This window comes from Salvelinus namaycush, chromosome 4 (genome assembly GCF_016432855.1).
Source record: "Salvelinus namaycush isolate Seneca chromosome 4, SaNama_1.0, whole genome shotgun sequence".
Lineage (NCBI taxonomy): Eukaryota > Metazoa > Chordata > Actinopteri > Salmoniformes > Salmonidae > Salvelinus > Salvelinus namaycush.
The window spans coordinates 37,984,225-38,001,028 of NC_052310.1; the positions used below are offsets into that span (position 1 = coordinate 37,984,225).

Sequence of the window (16,804 nt, forward strand, 5' to 3'; positions counted from 1 at the left end):
GGACTACAGGACCGAGGAGGCTGAGTACACCGCCTCAGAATACACTGCATCTGACCTAGCCTCAGAATATCTGGCCTCCATTATAGCATCTGCAATATCTCCGCTGAATAATATTATCATTAGGCCATTTTATAATACACGTAGAAAGCATATTCTCACATCATTGTGTTTATATCTTTCTTGGTCCCAAACAGCCACTTGGTAACCGCACAACTTTTTTCAGACTGTTCATCATCAGCCAACGTAAACTACTTTACTTTGTTTGTCTACGAACCTCAGCGATTGTTTGCCTAGTCAAACTCATAGCAGTTCACTCCTCAGTAATTCAGATACACACACACACACACACAGTTATTACTAAACCAGTTGAAATGACATTTTGTGTGTGTGTGTGTGTATTGTCTATGTGCTGTACCTGCTGCGTTCCTACCAGACGGCCACACACAGACCCCAGGCGGCAGGAAGTGACATCAGCAAAGCCCTCCAACCACGACTGTGGCTCGCCTCCAGGTAATTTCTAACTCACTCACACTTATGGACACATACAGTGCCTTTGGAAAGTATTCAGACCCCTTGACTTTTACCACGTTTTTTTGCGCTACAGCCTTATTATAAAATTGATTAAATGTTCGTTTTTTCCCCTCGTCAATATACACACAATACCCCATAATGACAAAGCAAAAACAGGTTTTTAGATTTTTTTTTGCTAATTTTGATTTGTTGTCTTGGCTGTGTGCTTAGGGTTATTGTCCTGTTGGCAAGTGAACCTACGCACCAGTCTGAGGTCCTGAGCGCTCTGGAGCAGTTTTTCATTAAGGATCTCACTGTACTTTGCTCCATTCAATTTTCCCTGGATCCTGACTAGACTCCCAGTCCCTGCTGCTGAAAAACATCCCCACAGCATGATGCTGCCACCACCATGCTTCACCGTAGGGATGGTGCCAGGTTCCCTCCAGACGTGAGGCTTGGCATTACGGCCAAAGAGTTAAATCTTGGTTTCATCAGACCAGAGAATCTTGTTTCTCATGGTCTGAGAGTCTTTAGGTGCCTTTTGACATTATCCAAGCAGGCTGTCATGTGCCTTTTACTGAGAAGTGGCTTCTGTCTGACCACTTTACCATAAAGGCCTGATTGGTGGAGTGCTGCAGAGATGGTTGTCCTTCTGGAAGGTTCTCCCATCTCCAAGGAGGAACTCTAGAGCTCTGTCAGAGTGACCATCAGGTTCTTGGTCACCACCCTGACCAAGGCCCTTCCCCCAAATGCTCAGTTTGGCCGCGCAGCAAGTTCAAATAAGAGTCTTGGTGGTTCCAAACATCTTCCATTTAAGAATGATGGAGGTCACTGTGTTCTTGGGGACCTTCAATGCTGCAGAACATTTTTGGTACCCTTCCCCAGACCTGTGCCTTGACACAATCCTATCTCGAAGCTCTACGGACAATTTCTTCGACCTGACCTCATGGCTTGGTTTTTGCTCTGACAAGCACTATCAACAGTGGGACCTCTATATAGACAGCTGTCTGCCTTTCGGAATCATGTCCAATCAATTGAATTTACCACAGGTAAAAGGCACATGTACAAATATCTCAAGGATGATCAATGGAAACAGGATGCACCTGAGCTCAATTTCGAGTTTCGTAGCAAAGGGTCTGAATACTAATGTAAATAAGGTACAGTTGAAGTCGGAAGTTTACATACACCTTAGCCAAATACATTTTTTAATTTTTTTTTTTAAAATTTTTATCCCATTTTCTCCCCAATTTTCGTTGTATCCAATCGCTAGTAATTACTATCTTGTCTCATCGCTACAACTCCCGTACGGGCTCGGGAGAGACGAAGGTCGAAAGCCATGCGTCCTCCGAAGCACAACCCAACCAAGCCGCACTGCTTCTTAACACAGCGCGCCTCCAACCCGGAAGCCAGCCGCACCAATGTGTCGGAGGAAACACCGTGTACCTGGCCCCCTTGGTTAGCGCGCACTGCGCCCGGCCCGCCACAGGAGTTGCTGGAGCGCGATGAGACAAGGATATCCCTACCGGCCAAACCCTCCCTAACCCGGACGACGCTATGCCAATTGTGCGTCGACCCACGGGCCTCCCGGTCGCGGCCGGCTGCGACAGAGCCTGGGCGCGAACCCAGAGACTCTGGTGGCGCAGTTAGCCCTGCGATGCAGTGCCTTAGACCACTGCGCCACCCGGGAGGCCCTAGCCAAATACATTTCAACTCAGTTTTTCACAATTGCTGACAATTCTTTTTCAAAATTCCCTGTCTTAGGTCAGTTAGGATCACCACTTTATTTTAAGAATGTGAAATGTCAGAATAATTTATTTCAGCTTTTATTTCTTTCATTACATTCATAGTGGGTCAAAAGTTTAGTATTTCTCAATTAGTATTTGGTAGCATTGCCTTTAAATTGTTTAACTTGGGTCAAACGTTTTGGGTAGCCTTCCACAAGCTTCCCACAATAAGTTGGGTGAATTTTGGCCCATTCATCCTGACAGAGCTGGTGTACCTGAGTTAGGTTTGCAGGCCTCCTTGCTCACACACGCTTTTTCAGTTCTGCCCACAAATTGTCTATAGGGTTGAGGTCAGGGCTTTGTGATGGCCACTCCAATGGCCACTTTGTTGTCCTTAATCCATTTTGCCACAACTTTGGAAGTTTGCTTGAGGTCATTGTTCATTTGGAAGACCCATTTGCGACCAAGCTTTAACTTCCTGACTGATGTCTTCCTGACTGATGAGATGTTGCTTCAATATATCCACATCATTTTCAAACCTCATGATGCCATCTATTTTGTGAAGTGCACCAGTCCCTCCTGCAGCAAAGCACCCCCACAACATGATGCTGCCACCCCCGTGCTTCACAGTTGGGATGGTGTTCTTCGGCTTGCAAGCCTCCTCCTTTTTCCTACAAACATAACGATGGTCATTATGGCCAAACAGTTCGATTTTTGTTTCATCAGACTAGAGGACATTTCTCCAAAAAGTACGATCTTTGTCCCGATGTGTAGTTGCAAACCGTATTCTGGCTTTTTGTATGGCGGTTTTGGAGCAGTGGCTTCTTCCTTGCTGAGCGGCCTTTCAGGTTATGTCAATATAGGACTCGTTTTACTGTGGATATAGATCATTTTGTACCTGTTTCCTCTTGCATCTTCACAAGGTCCTTTGCTGTTGTTCTGGGATTGATTTACACTTTTCGCACCAAACTACGTTCATCTCTATGAGACAGAATGTGTCTCCTTCCTGAGCGGTATGACGGCTGTGTGGTCCCATGGTGTTTATACTTGCATACTGTTGTTTGTACAACTGAACGTGGTACATTCAGATGTTTGGAAATTGCTCCCAAGGATGAACCAGACCTGTGGAGGTCTACAGTTTTTTTTTTTGAGGTCTTGGCTGATTTCTTCTCATTTTCCCATGATGTCAAGCAAAGAGGCACTGAGTTTGAAGGTAGGCCTTGAAATACATCCACAGGTACACCTCCAATTGACTCAAATGATGTCAATTAGCCTATCAGAAGCTTATAAATCCATGACATCATTTTCTGGAATTTTCCAAGGTGTTTAAAGGCACAGTCAACTTAGTGTATGTAAACTTCTGACCCACTGGAATTGTGATACGGTGAATTATAAGTGAAATAATCTGTCTGTAAACAATTGTTGGAAAAATTACTTGTGTCATGCGCAAAGTAGATGTTCTAACCGATTTGCCAAAACTATAGTTTGTTAACAAGAAATTTGTGGAGTGGTTGAAAAACGAGTTTTAATGACTCCAACCTAAGTGTATGTAAACTTCCGACTAAAACTGTATTTCTGTTTTTATGGGGTATTGTGTGTAGATTGCTGAGGATTTTAATGTTTTATTTAATCCATTTTACAATAAGGCTATAATGTAACAAAATATGGAAAAAGTCAAGGAGTCTGAATACTTTCTGAAGCCACTATATATATATATATATATATATATACACACACACACACACACACACACACACACACACACACACACACACACACACACACACACACACACACACACACACACTGACACAAATGACATCCACTCCTGATATTGAAGACTCTCCCTTTTCTTCTGCCCATCCCCTCCTTGGCTGGTTTCCTTCCACACCCCACACAGGCTTCCATTTGAATGGAGCTGACTTCCACCCCCTACCACATACTTTCCTGTCCCAAACCAGGGCCTGTTTTTGCATTGTCATTATAGGGCATTATGTGGGTATTGTGTGTTGATTGCAGAGTATTTTTTTATATCCATTTTTGAATAAGATTGTAACGTAGCAAAATATGGAAAAGGGGTTTAAATATTTTCAGAATGCAGTGTATATACCCAAAGGTATGTGGACACCCCTTCAAATGAGTGGTTTCAGCTATTTCATCCACACGCGTTGCTGACTGGTGTATACAATTGAGCACTCAGCCATGCAATCTCCATAGACAAACATAGGACATAGGAAGTAGACTGGCCTTATATCAGCTCAGGGACTTTCAACGTGGCATCTTCATAGGATGCCTCCTTTCCAACAAGTCAGTTCGTCAAATGTCTGGCCTGCTAGAGCTTCCCCGGTCAACTGTAAGCGTTGTTATTGTGAAGTGGAAACGTCTAGGCTCATTAACGGCTCATCCGTGAAGTGGTAGGCCACACAAGCTCACAGAACGGGACCGCCGAGTGCTGCAGCACTTTGCGCATAGCGCATAAAAATGATTTGTCCTTGGTTGTAACACTCACTTCCGAGTTCCAAACTGCCTCTTGAAGAAACGTCAGCACAAGAACTGTTCGTCGGGAGCTTCATGAAAAAAGTTTCCATGGCCGTGCAGCTGCACACAATCCTAAAATCACCATGTGCATTGCCAATCGTCAGCTGGAGAGGTGTAAAACTTGCTGACAGTGGACTCTGGAGCAGTGGAAACGCGTTCTCTGAAGTGATGAATCACGCTTCAACCATGTGGTAGTCTGAAGGACGAATCTGGTTTTGGCTGCCTGCCTGAATGCATAGTGCCAACTGTTAAGTTTGGTGGAGGAGGAATAATGGTCTGGGGCTGTTTTTCATGGTTCGGGCTAGGCCCCTTAGTTCCAGTAAAGGAACGCTACAGCATACAACAACGTTCTTGATGATTCTGTGCTTCCTACTTTGTGGCAATAGTTTGGAAGGCTCTTTCCTGTTTCAGCATGACAATGCACAAGCGAGGTCCATACAGAAATGGTTTGTCGAGATCGGTGTGGAAGAACCTCATCGAACACCTTTGGGATGAATTGTAATGCAGACTGCGAGCCAGGCCTAATCGCCCATAATCAGTGCCCGACCTCACTAATGCTCTTGTGGCTGATTGCTGTGGGGACTTGCTTCCAATCTTCCAACATCTAATTTAAAAAGCCCCCACCACAAGAGTGGAAGCTGTTATTGCAGCAAAGGGATACCAACTCCATATTAATGCCCATGATTTTTTTAATGAGCTGTTCGACGAGCAGGTGTCCACATACTTGTGGTCATGTACAGTACCAGTCAAAGGTTTGGACACAGCTACTCATTCATGGGGTTTTCTTTATTTTTACTATTTTCTACATTGTATAAAAATAGTGAAGACATCCAAACTATGAAATAACACATATGGAATCATGTAGTAACCAAAAAAGTGTTAAACAAATCAATATATATTTTAGATTTTAGATTCTTCAAAGTAGCCACCCTTTGCCTTGATGACAGCTTTGCACACTCTTGGCATTCTCTCAACCAGCTTCATGAGCAATGCTTTTCCAACAGTCTTGAAGGAGTTCCCACATATGCTGAGTACTTGTTGGCTGCTTTTCCTTCACTCTGCGGACCAACTCATCCCAAACCATCATAACCGCCATCGATAAGAGACAATACTGTGCAGCTGTATTCATCGACTTGGCCAAGGCTTTCGACTCTGTCAATCACCACATTCTTATCGGCAGACTCATCAGCCTTGGTTTCTCAAATGACTGCCTCGCCTGGTTCACCAACTACTTCTCAGACAGAGTTCAGTGTGTCAAATCGGAGGGCCTGTTGTCCGGACCTCTGGCAGTGTCTATGGGGGTGCCACAGGGTTCAATTCTCGGGCCGACTCTTTTCTCTGTATACATCAATGATGTCGTTCTTGCTGCTGGTGATTCTCTGATTCACCTCTACGCAGACGGCACCATTCGGTATACTTCTGGCCCTTCTTTGGACACTGTGTTAACTAACCTCCAGACCAGCTTCAATGCCATACAACTCTCCTTCCTTGACATCCAACTGCTCTTAAATGCAAGTAAAACTAAATGCATGCTCAGGGCAGCTCACAGACAACTGCACCTGTACATAGCCCATCTATAAATAGCCCATCCAACTTCCTCATCCCCATACTTTTATTATTTTTGCTCCTTTACACCCCAGTATCTCTACTTGCACATTCATCTTTTGCACATCTATCACTCGTGTTTAATTGCTAAATTGTCATTATTTCGCCACTATGGCCTATTTATTGCCTACCTCCCTTATCTTACCTAATTTGCACAAACTGTATATAGACTTTTTCTCTATTGTGTCATGTTTAACTCTGTGTTGTTGTTTGTGTCGCACTGCTTTGCTTTATCTTGGCCAGGTCACAGTTGTAAATGAGAACTTGTTCTCAACTGGCCTACCTGGTTAAATAAAGGTGAAATAAAAAATGTTAAATCTCATTTGGGTTGAGGTCGGGTGATTGTGAAGGCCAGGTCATCTGATGCAGCACTCCATCACTCTCCTTCTGGTGAAATAGCACTTGCACAGCCTGGATGTGTTTTGGGTCATTGTCCTGTTGAAAAACAAATGTCCTACTAAGCCGAAACCATCTCAATTGAGTTAAGGTCTGATGATCTCCCGAGTGCCGCCACAGTCTAAGGCATCTCAGTGCTTGAGGCGTCACTACAGACACACTGGTTGACAATCCCACAAAGCTCAAACCAGATGAGATTGCGCATCGCTGCAGAATGCTGTGGTAGCCATGCAGGTTAAGTGTGCCTTGAATTGTAAATAAGTCACTGACAGTGTCACCAGCAACGCACCCCCACACCATCACACCTCGTCCTCCATGCTTCAGGGTGGGAACCACACATGCGGAGATAATCTGTTCACCTACTGTGCGTCTCACAAGGACATGGTGGTTGGAACCAAACATCTCATATTTGGACTCATCAGACCAAAGGACAGATTTCCACCAGTCTAATGTCCATTGTGCGTGTTTCTTGGCCCAAGCAGGTCTCTTCTTCTTATTGGTGTCCTTTAGTGGTTTCTTTGCAGCAATTCGACCATGAAGGCATAATTCACGCAGTCTTGATATTGAGATGTGTCTGTTACTTGAACTCTTTGAAGCATTTATTTGAGCTGCAGTCTGAGGCTGGTAACTCTAATGAACATATCCTCTGCAGCAGAGGTAACTCTGGGTCTTCCATTGCTGTGGCGGTCCTCATGAGAGCCAGTTTCATCATAGTGCTTGATGGTTTTTGAGACAGCACTTGAAGAAACTTTCAAGTTCTTGAAATTATCCGGATTGACTGACCTTCATGTCTTAAAGTAATGATGGACTGTTGTTTCTCTTTGCTTATTTGAGCTGTTCTTGCCATAATATGGACTTGTTCTTTTACCAAATAGGGCTATCTTCTGTATACCACCCCTACCTTGTCACAACACAACTGATTTGGCTCAAACACATTAAGAAGGAAAGATATTCCACAAATGAACTTTTAACAAAGCACACTTGTTAATTGAAATGCACTCCAGGTGACTACCTCATCAAGCTGGTTGAGAGAATGCCAAGATTGTGTAAAGCTGTCATCAATGCAAAGGGTGGCTACTTTGAAGAATCTCAAATATGAAATATATATTTTGATTTGTTTAACACTTTTTTGGTTACTACATAATTCCATATGTGATATTTCATAGTTTTGATTGATCTCTTCACAATTTTTCTAAAATATAGATAATAGTAAAAATAAAGAAAAACCCTGGAATGAGTAGGTGTGTCCAAACTTTTGGCTGGTACTGTATATATCTCGTGAATCTCACACAAATTGAAAAAATCTAGGTAATTTATTTTTAGGCCATATCACCCAGCCATAGTTAGTCTCTTGCCCCTGGTAGAAACAATTGAAAGGGTAGTCCAAAACAGAGCTCATTTTGAAGTATCCATCACCTAGGCTAACAAGTGAATGCAGTTTGGGCATTGTAAAATAGGAAAAATACTTTGCAAATAACTCTTCTAAGTGCACAAAAAGTAGACACCCCAATAATCTACAGTTCTCCACATAGTTGGGATTTAGGACAAATGTGACTTTGCATCAATATCCGATTAAGACAATTCCATTGATGTCAATGTGTAAGTGCACAATATGCACAACGATTTGAATTCTAGCCCGAGTCAGTTGTTACCATCCAACTGTTTAGGCTTTGTGGTCACTGTAGTTTCCATATGCTAGTATGAGTCAGCATAAGACTGCTGACCCTCAAGATGGCTGCCTGCTCTCGCAGTGTATTCAACGTTGGTTACAGAGGGAGAGGAGCCCTAAACTAACACAGCTTGTTTTAACCTCATTTTCATCATCTCCAGCACCATACCAGTGTCTTCATATATGGCTAGTACTCCTAGGGAGTGCATTGTTTGGCCTGAGATCTGAGGGTTTAGGTTCTTAAAGGAAGCCTCCGTGTTGGCACAGCCAGGTTGGGTTGGGCTGAGGCTCATCCCTGGACAAATCTGTTCTCACTAAATCTACACTCTCCACACCACACTCTCCTCTTCCCATGGTGTGTGCTTGTGTGCGTGTTGTTAATATCCGAATCCTAGTGATGAAAATGTGACGTCAACCTCGAACACTGTTCCCATTGTTTTCACACACACGCTTTTCGGCTTTTACAGTGCTGTGGTCACACGTTTGACGAGCACACACGCTCACACACACGCTCACACGACCACACAAGCAGCTCTAGTGTCTCTTGGATATACACTCACTTACATTAATAAATATTTACAAAAGTCTCTTCTCTATGGTGACTCACAGACATATTACACACACGCGCGCACACACACACACCATGCAGAGTATGGGACTGTGTATGCCTGATGGCATCCCATGTGACCGCCTGAATAGCGGGTCTATCCTTGGATTCTTCACCCTCTTGTTCACCCTGTTATCTGAGAACTGGTGATCCATTTATTGATCAAAAAGTAACCATTATGGATGTGTTTATCCATATAACAGTAGTGCACAATGTTCAGTGCTAAAGTTTACCTTGGTACAGACAACTGACTATTGTGACTTGTGTCAACAGATGACCATCTATGTATTGACAGTATTGTTACTGTATGTATTGACAGTATTGTTACTGTATGTATTGACAGTTTCATGTATTGACAGTATCGTTATGCCTGTCTGTGAATAAAGCAGCTATTATGCCTCAAGTCAAGGAACAGTGAAACCTGATTGTTCTGTGTCTTCTCTCCTTCCTCCCGCCATCCTCTTTCTTGAGTGACCCGAGGGCCGCGTGCGGACGTGCTGGGGGCCGCGTGCGGACGTGCTGTGGGCCGCGTGCGGACGTGCTGGGGGCCGCGTGCGGACGTGCTGGCTGCTCCTGTCGGAGGTAAGGTTACCAGACACACAACTGACGTGTTGCACTGCCACCCACTGCCTTTATTAGGCAAGACAATGGAAAAGTGCTTATTTGATTGATTTGAGTCCAGGTTGTAGAGTTACCTACATATTTGGGTTGGTTTGATATGGGTGGAGGGAGGGACATAAGAAACCCCTGGAGTAAATATATCAGTAAAATGAGGTTTAGTTCAGAAAAACATCCACAAACTTTTGACCAAGCCTTTTTCTGGGGGTGATTTCTATCACCTGGTAAATGTTGTGCCATAAAACACCGTCTGGCTTGTCTCTCTGATCTGGAGAGTTAACTTCTATCACTTAGTGGTGACCTCTCCATTTTCGAAAGAATTTAAGTATGAATTTAGAACTACCTACTGACGTCTGTTGGCAAGGCCTGTCCCACCGTCCTCCATTTTAACTAATTGTTCACGGAAGTGTTGATTGGTCTGTGGCAAGGGTGTTTTAGGGAAGCATTGTGTAAGATGGGTGTGTGTGTGTTTGTTTGTGGGATGGGGGGGTCTCCACAATGGAAGAATGCGAAACCAAAGGCGAGCCTCTGACAGATGGGGGATTGTGCCTGTGACCCAGTTAAGGGAGTGAGGGGATGTTGTGTGTTTTTTTTGGTTCATGTGCTCAACACATGTCCCGGGAGTGGAAACGTTTACGGCTTTTTAAAACAAGCCTGCATTCAGCCTGGCCCAGGCCTGGCCCGCTGGACCCTTACATAACAAACACACGGCAGCCTCCGCCCAACTCTGCCCCATCCCTCTGTCCTTCTCTACCTCCCTATTTTCTACCTCATTCTGTCTCTGGCTTTCCCGTTCCCTATTTTTCCTCACAGAGGGCCAAGGCGTAGGAGTGAGAGCGGGAGCAAATTCCTCAAACGACAGAACTCATGACAAAAAAATTACATATTTCTCTACTCTAAATGGTAGAAGACATTTTAAGAGCGGCGGGCACCTGCGGGCGGGGGGTGGAGAAGGTTAACGATCCTCCTTTTTCACTTTTACTGGCATCATCCACTAAGTAGGAACTAGAAATGTATTGGGCAGTTCCTGCAGACATTCCCATCACTATGTAACCAAGCCATCTCTGAGGCAGAGAAAGTGGGAGAGAAGAGGGGGGAGGGGGAAGGAGGAGAATAGAGGGGGTGGCGGGTTAGGGGGGACTTCTCTCCACATGTGCCTCTTGGCGGCAGCCTGTTTGATCCATCCAGACTCGTAAATCCCTCCCCGCTCCTCTGCTCCAACCAAGCCAGTAAAAACAGCAGCAGCACATTTTGGATTTAGGCGCGCGCTCTCTCTCTCTCTCTGAGATCCAACCCCACTGATTCCATGGCCAGCACTCTCCGTACCTCTCAGATGGGTTATTCACACAACTGAATCCACCTTAAATGATCTCAGTTAAACACACAGGTTTTTTTCTGGATTAAAAAGAGGCTTAGGTGGTGGGTGTGCCAGGGGGCGTGGCAATGGCTGTGGTCGGCAAGTGATTTTTTTGTGTGATTTTTTTTAAGAATTTTTTTTTAAAACGCATCTTTGTGGTATAGATACATTTTAGCATTTTTAAAGCCAATTTCCTGCAATTCTTTGCGTTTTGCCATGGCTAATGCTGTGTTCAAGCAATAATGCTAATCTATACAGCTAAATTCATTGTTTTTGGAATGATCAATTCTCCCTGACTATTTTGGTGAATGATAGTTCACAAAGGTTATAGTCTAAAAACAAATATGTAGGTCCATTATCTTTTCGACATACTTTATACCTGGTTTTAGTCGTTTTAAGTTTACACTGAAAGCATTTTTCCATCCCAAACGGGGAAAAAATGATAAATGTTTTTACAGTGTTTGGACTTGCTTTGGCGGCCCGCCCCAAGGATTTCAATGGCAGAAAAATCCCTGACACACACTAAAGTCATTAGCACCCACAGATCTGGACATGATCCTACTGCTGAATCTCATGTATTTATGTTATTAGAGGATTTCTGGAAAGGGATGTGCCCCCCCCCCCCCCCAGACAGACAGAAACACATACTGTCTGGGGGTTTGTTTTTCACAGTTTGGGTAATGGCGGGGGAGCATGATGTAAAATTCAGCTGTTTGTGTGTTGCAATGGTACTAGAACTCAAGAAACTGAAGTATGGACACACAGTGCCTTCAGAAAGTATTCATACCCCTTAACCTATTCCATATTTTGTTGTTAAAGTCTGAATTCAAAATGGATTTAATAGATTTTTTTTCTCACCAATCTACACACAATACCCCATAATGACAAAGTGAACACATATTTTTTATTTATTTTGCAATTGTATTCAAAATTAAATACTGAAATGTAATTTACCGAAGTATTTACACCCCTGAGTCAATACATGTTAGAACCATCTTTGGCAGCGATTACAGCTGTGTGTAACGGTTGTCCTCCTCCTCTTCGGAAGAAGAGGAGGAGTAGGGATTGGACCAAAGCGCAGCGTTGTTATACGACATGATATTTATTAAACAAGATGAAAACTAAACACACTTGAGAATTTACAAAATAATAAACGAAGTCAACAGACCTGAACAAACGAACTTACATATACACGAAGAACGCATGAACAGGTACAGACTAGACAAACGAACGAACAAACGAAACAGTCCCGTGTGGTGCACAGACACGGAAGACAATCACCCACAAACAAACAGTGTGAACAGCCTACCTTTATATGGTTCTCAATCAGAGGAAACGTCAAACACCTGTCCCTGATTGAGAACAATATAAGGCTAATTACCAATGAACCTAAACATAGAAACACATAACATAGAATGCCCACCCCAACTCACGCCCTGACCAACTAAACACATACAAAACAACAGAAAACAGGTCAGGAACGTGACACTGTGAGTCTTTCTGGGTAAGTCTCTTAAGAGTTTTGCACATCTGGATTGTACAATATTGCACATTGTTATTTAAAAAATTATTCAAGCTCTGTCAAGTTGGTTGTTGATCATTGCTAGACAGCCATTTTCAAGTCTTGACATAGATTTTCAAGTAGATATAAGTCAAACCTGTAACTAGGCCACTCAGGAACATTCAATGTTGTCTTCGTAAGCAACTCCAGTGTATATTTGGCATTGTATTTTAGGTTGTTGTCCTGCTGAAAGGTGAATTTATCTCTGAGTGACTGTTGGAAAGCAGACTGAACCAGGTTTTCATCTAGGGTTTTGCCTGTTTTAATTATTTATTTATTTTAACCAGGGAAAGCCCATTGAGACCCAGAGTCTCTTCTTCAAGGGAGACCTGGCCAAGAAGGCAGCAACAATCAATACATTACATAATTAAAACATACGACAACATGATCCAGCCTAAAAAAAAGCATGTACACTCCTCTGTAACAGTCTCCCATCAATATTTTAAATTCATTCAGTGGCACTAACATATCTAGATGAAGCATGGATTGTAGATTATTCCATGCTTCTGGTGCACAAGAAGAGAAGGCAGTCTTGCCTAATACTGTGAATGTCCTGGGGACTTTAAGTATCAACCACCTAGCAGACCGGGTATGGTAACTGCTGGTGGTGAAGGAGACCAGAGTACAGAGGTAAGACAGGAGTTTACCCAAAAGGGATTGTAGATGAACACATACAAATGTATCTTTCTGCGCATATAACGTGAGGTCCAACCTACCATTTGGTGCAATGGTGGGTGAGTGACTTGGCATTTGTAATAAAGCGCAACAATACATAGGTATTTGTAGGATGACACTTTTTCATTGGATAAGCCACCAGATGTGACAATGCTAATGTTCTAGCTCTGGTAAAGGTCATGAATTTAGTTTTTTGTACATTCAAGACCAGTTTGAGACCATAAAGGGAGGCCTGCAGTGACTGATAATCAGTCTGGAGCTCTTCAACAGCCTGAACCAGAGAAGGAGCACATTAATATATGACTGTATCATCTGCATATAGATGGAACTTTGCTGGTTGCATCCCATTTTCCAAATCATTAATAAAAATTGAGAACAACACAGGAGCTACAATGGAACCCTGGGGCACACCTCTATTAATCTCAAGAAAGCTAGACTTGTGATTGTCAGTATATACACATTGTGTTCTGTCAGAAAGATAGTTCCTAAACCAATTTACTGCCCCTTACACTGAGACCAATGTTTCGGAGTCTAGCTAGCAACAATTCATGGTCAACTGAATCAAAGGCCTTTGATAAATCCACAAACAGAGCAGCGCAATGTTGCTTTTTATCAAGTGCATTAATGATGTAATTTGACACTGCCATAGCTGCAGTTGTGGTGCTGTGCCCCGATCTAAAGCCAGACTGAACCCCGCTCAGTATGTTCATTTCAAATAATATGTTTTTTAACTGTGAGTTCACTAGGGATTCATAGACTTTGGCCAGGATAGGGAGTTTAGAGAGATGACGATAGTTATTAGCATCGGAGGGATCTCCACCTTTTAGCAGTGGGAGGACATAAGCTGATTTCCAAATGCTGGCTATTGAATTGGTCAAGAGACTCAAGTTGAAAATGTGAGCCACAGGTTCAGTAATAATACCAGCTGCTATCTTTAAGAGGTAGGGGTCCAGGTTGTCTGGACCTGCAGACTTTCTTAGTGTCTCTAGCCTTTGGTGCTTTATTGCACAGAGTGAGTCCATGCAACTTATTACGTGATTTGTTAAGCACATTTCTACTCCTGAACTTATTTAGGCTTGCCATAACAAAGGGGTCGAATACTAATTGATTCAAGACAGTTCAGCTTTTCATTTATCATGAATTTATAAAAATGTCTAAAAACATCATTCCACTTTGACATTATGGGGTATTGTGTGTAGGCCTGTGACACAATCTCAATTTAATCAGTTTTATATTCAGGCTGTAACGCAACGAAATGTTGAAAAAGTTGAAGGTGTAAATACTTTCTGAAGGTGTTGTACCGACACGTCAGCGTACAAAACATTAGTAACACCTTCGTAGTATTGAGCTGCACCCCCTTTTGCGCTCAGAACAGCCTCAATTCGCCCGAGGATGGACTCTACAAGGTGTCGAAAGAGTTCCGGAGGGATGCTGGCCCATGTTGACTCCAATGCTTCTCACAGTTTTGTCAACGTAACTGGATGTCCTTTGGGTGGTGGACCATTCTTGATACACACAGGAAACTGTTGAGCGTGGAAAAACCCAGCAGCGTTGCAGTTCTTGACACACTCAAACCGGTGAGCCCTGACACCCACTACCGTACCCCGTTCAAAGGCACTTAAATCTTTTGTCTTGCCCATTCACCCTCTGAATGGCACACATACACAATCCATGTCTCAATTGTCTCAAGGCTTAAAATCCTTCTTTAACCTGTGTCCTCCCCTTAATCTACACGGATTGAAGTGGATTTGGCATCAATAAGGGATCATAGCTTTCATCTGGATCCACCTGGTCAGTCTATGACATGGGAAGAGCAGGTGTTCCTAATGTTTTGTACACTCTGTGTAGATACGCACACATTTTGAGTGTTCTGAGTGTGTCAGCCCAGTACTCCATTCATCACTTTGTTCAACCTAACTAATGTATATACACACCAGGGTCAGCGTGGGCCATGACTACAGCAGTACACACACACTTTTCTTACATAGTGGGCTCGCAGATATCAGAATATTTTTCTCTCTCTCATCCACACAAGCGTGCACACACAGCATAATCATTTATTCTCACACAAACATACTGGCCCAGTGCATAACATAACAATGACATATGACCTCCAAGCCTCATACTTTCACTCAAGCCTGCTTTTGCACACAGACACTTTTTAAGACGGAGCGAAAGGAAATGGTCTGTGAGTTGGACTGGATTGAACTTTTACGATACGTCTTGGATTGGATTATGAAAGTCTACACGGCGAAAAGTTTGTTTACTTTTAATCTAAATCCATCAAAAATGTATATTTTACGTTTTTGATGGATATTTACACATTTTAGAAGCGGTCTAGTGTTCCTCTGGTGAAGTTTATTTAAAGGTTGACTCAGCGAGATATGACGTAGATGTAGAAAATAAACAGCATAGTGGGTCAACAGCATGCTACTAGATACCCATAGACCTCCAGTCATTGTCCTAATGCTAGTAAGCATTGGCTCGTGAAACTACCTCTAACTTCCTTCATACTGGACACAGACATAAAAATGGTATCCACAAGTTCAACACTCAACATTTTTTGACACCACACTCCACAAACTAAGTCCTGTAGGCTCTAGTTTTATCTTATATCATGTTCAAGCGCTGCAAAGAAAGACCTAGTTAAGCTGCAGCTGGTCCAGAACAGAGCGGCACATTTTGCTCTTCATTGTAATCAGAGCTCTAATATTAATACTACGCATGCCAGTCTCTCTTGGCTAAGAGTTGAGGAAAGACTGACTGCATCACTTCTTGTTTTTATAAGAAACATACATTTTTATTTTTTTTTAATTATAAGAAACATCAGAGACATGAGTGCGTGGAACTACCTTCCATCTTATATAGCGCAAGTGAACAGCAAACATGGTTTAAAAAAACGAATAAAGCAACAGCTCATAGCACAACGCCTCTCCTACAGTGACCTACTTGTTGTGTGTATGTACTGACATGTACAGTGCCTTCGGGAAAGTATTCAGAGCCTCTGAATTTTTCCACATTTTGTTATGTTACAGCCTTATTCTAAAATGGATTAAATAAATAAAAAATCCTCAGCAATCTACACACAATAATGACAAAGCGAAAACAAGTTTTTAGAAATTTACATAATTATTCAAACCCTTTGCTATAAGACTCGAAATTGAGCTCAGGTGCATCCTGTTTCCATTGATCATCCTTGATGTTTCTACAACTTGATTGGAGTGCACCTGTGGTAAATTCAATTGATTGGACATGATTTGGAAAGGCACACACCTGTCAATATAAGGTCCAACAGTTGACACTGCATGTCAAAGCAGAAACCAAGCTATGAGGTCGAAGGAATTGTCCGTAGAGCGCCGAGACAGGATTGTGTTAAGGCACAGATTGGGGGAAGGGTACCAAAACAAAACATTTCTGCAGCATTGAAGTTCCCCAAGAACACAGTGGCCTCCATCATTCTTAAATGGAAGATATTTGGAACCACAAAGACTCTTCCTAGACCTGGCCGTCTGGCCAAACTGAGCAACTGGCAGAGAAGGACTTT

At 42.9% G+C, this 16,804-nt stretch overlaps 1 long non-coding RNA gene across 1 annotated transcript in view; it reads left to right on the forward strand.

The window, feature by feature from the left end:
• The first annotated feature begins 8,006 nt into the window (after window positions 1–8,006).
• The window catches only part of LOC120046501, a 33,086-nt gene continuing 24,288 nt past the window's right edge, over window positions 8,007–16,804 (forward strand). Inside the window, exon 1 of the long non-coding RNA XR_005476818.1 lies at window positions 8,007–9,631. This is a non-coding gene — a long non-coding RNA (uncharacterized LOC120046501). The remainder of the gene's footprint in view (window positions 9,632–16,804) is intronic.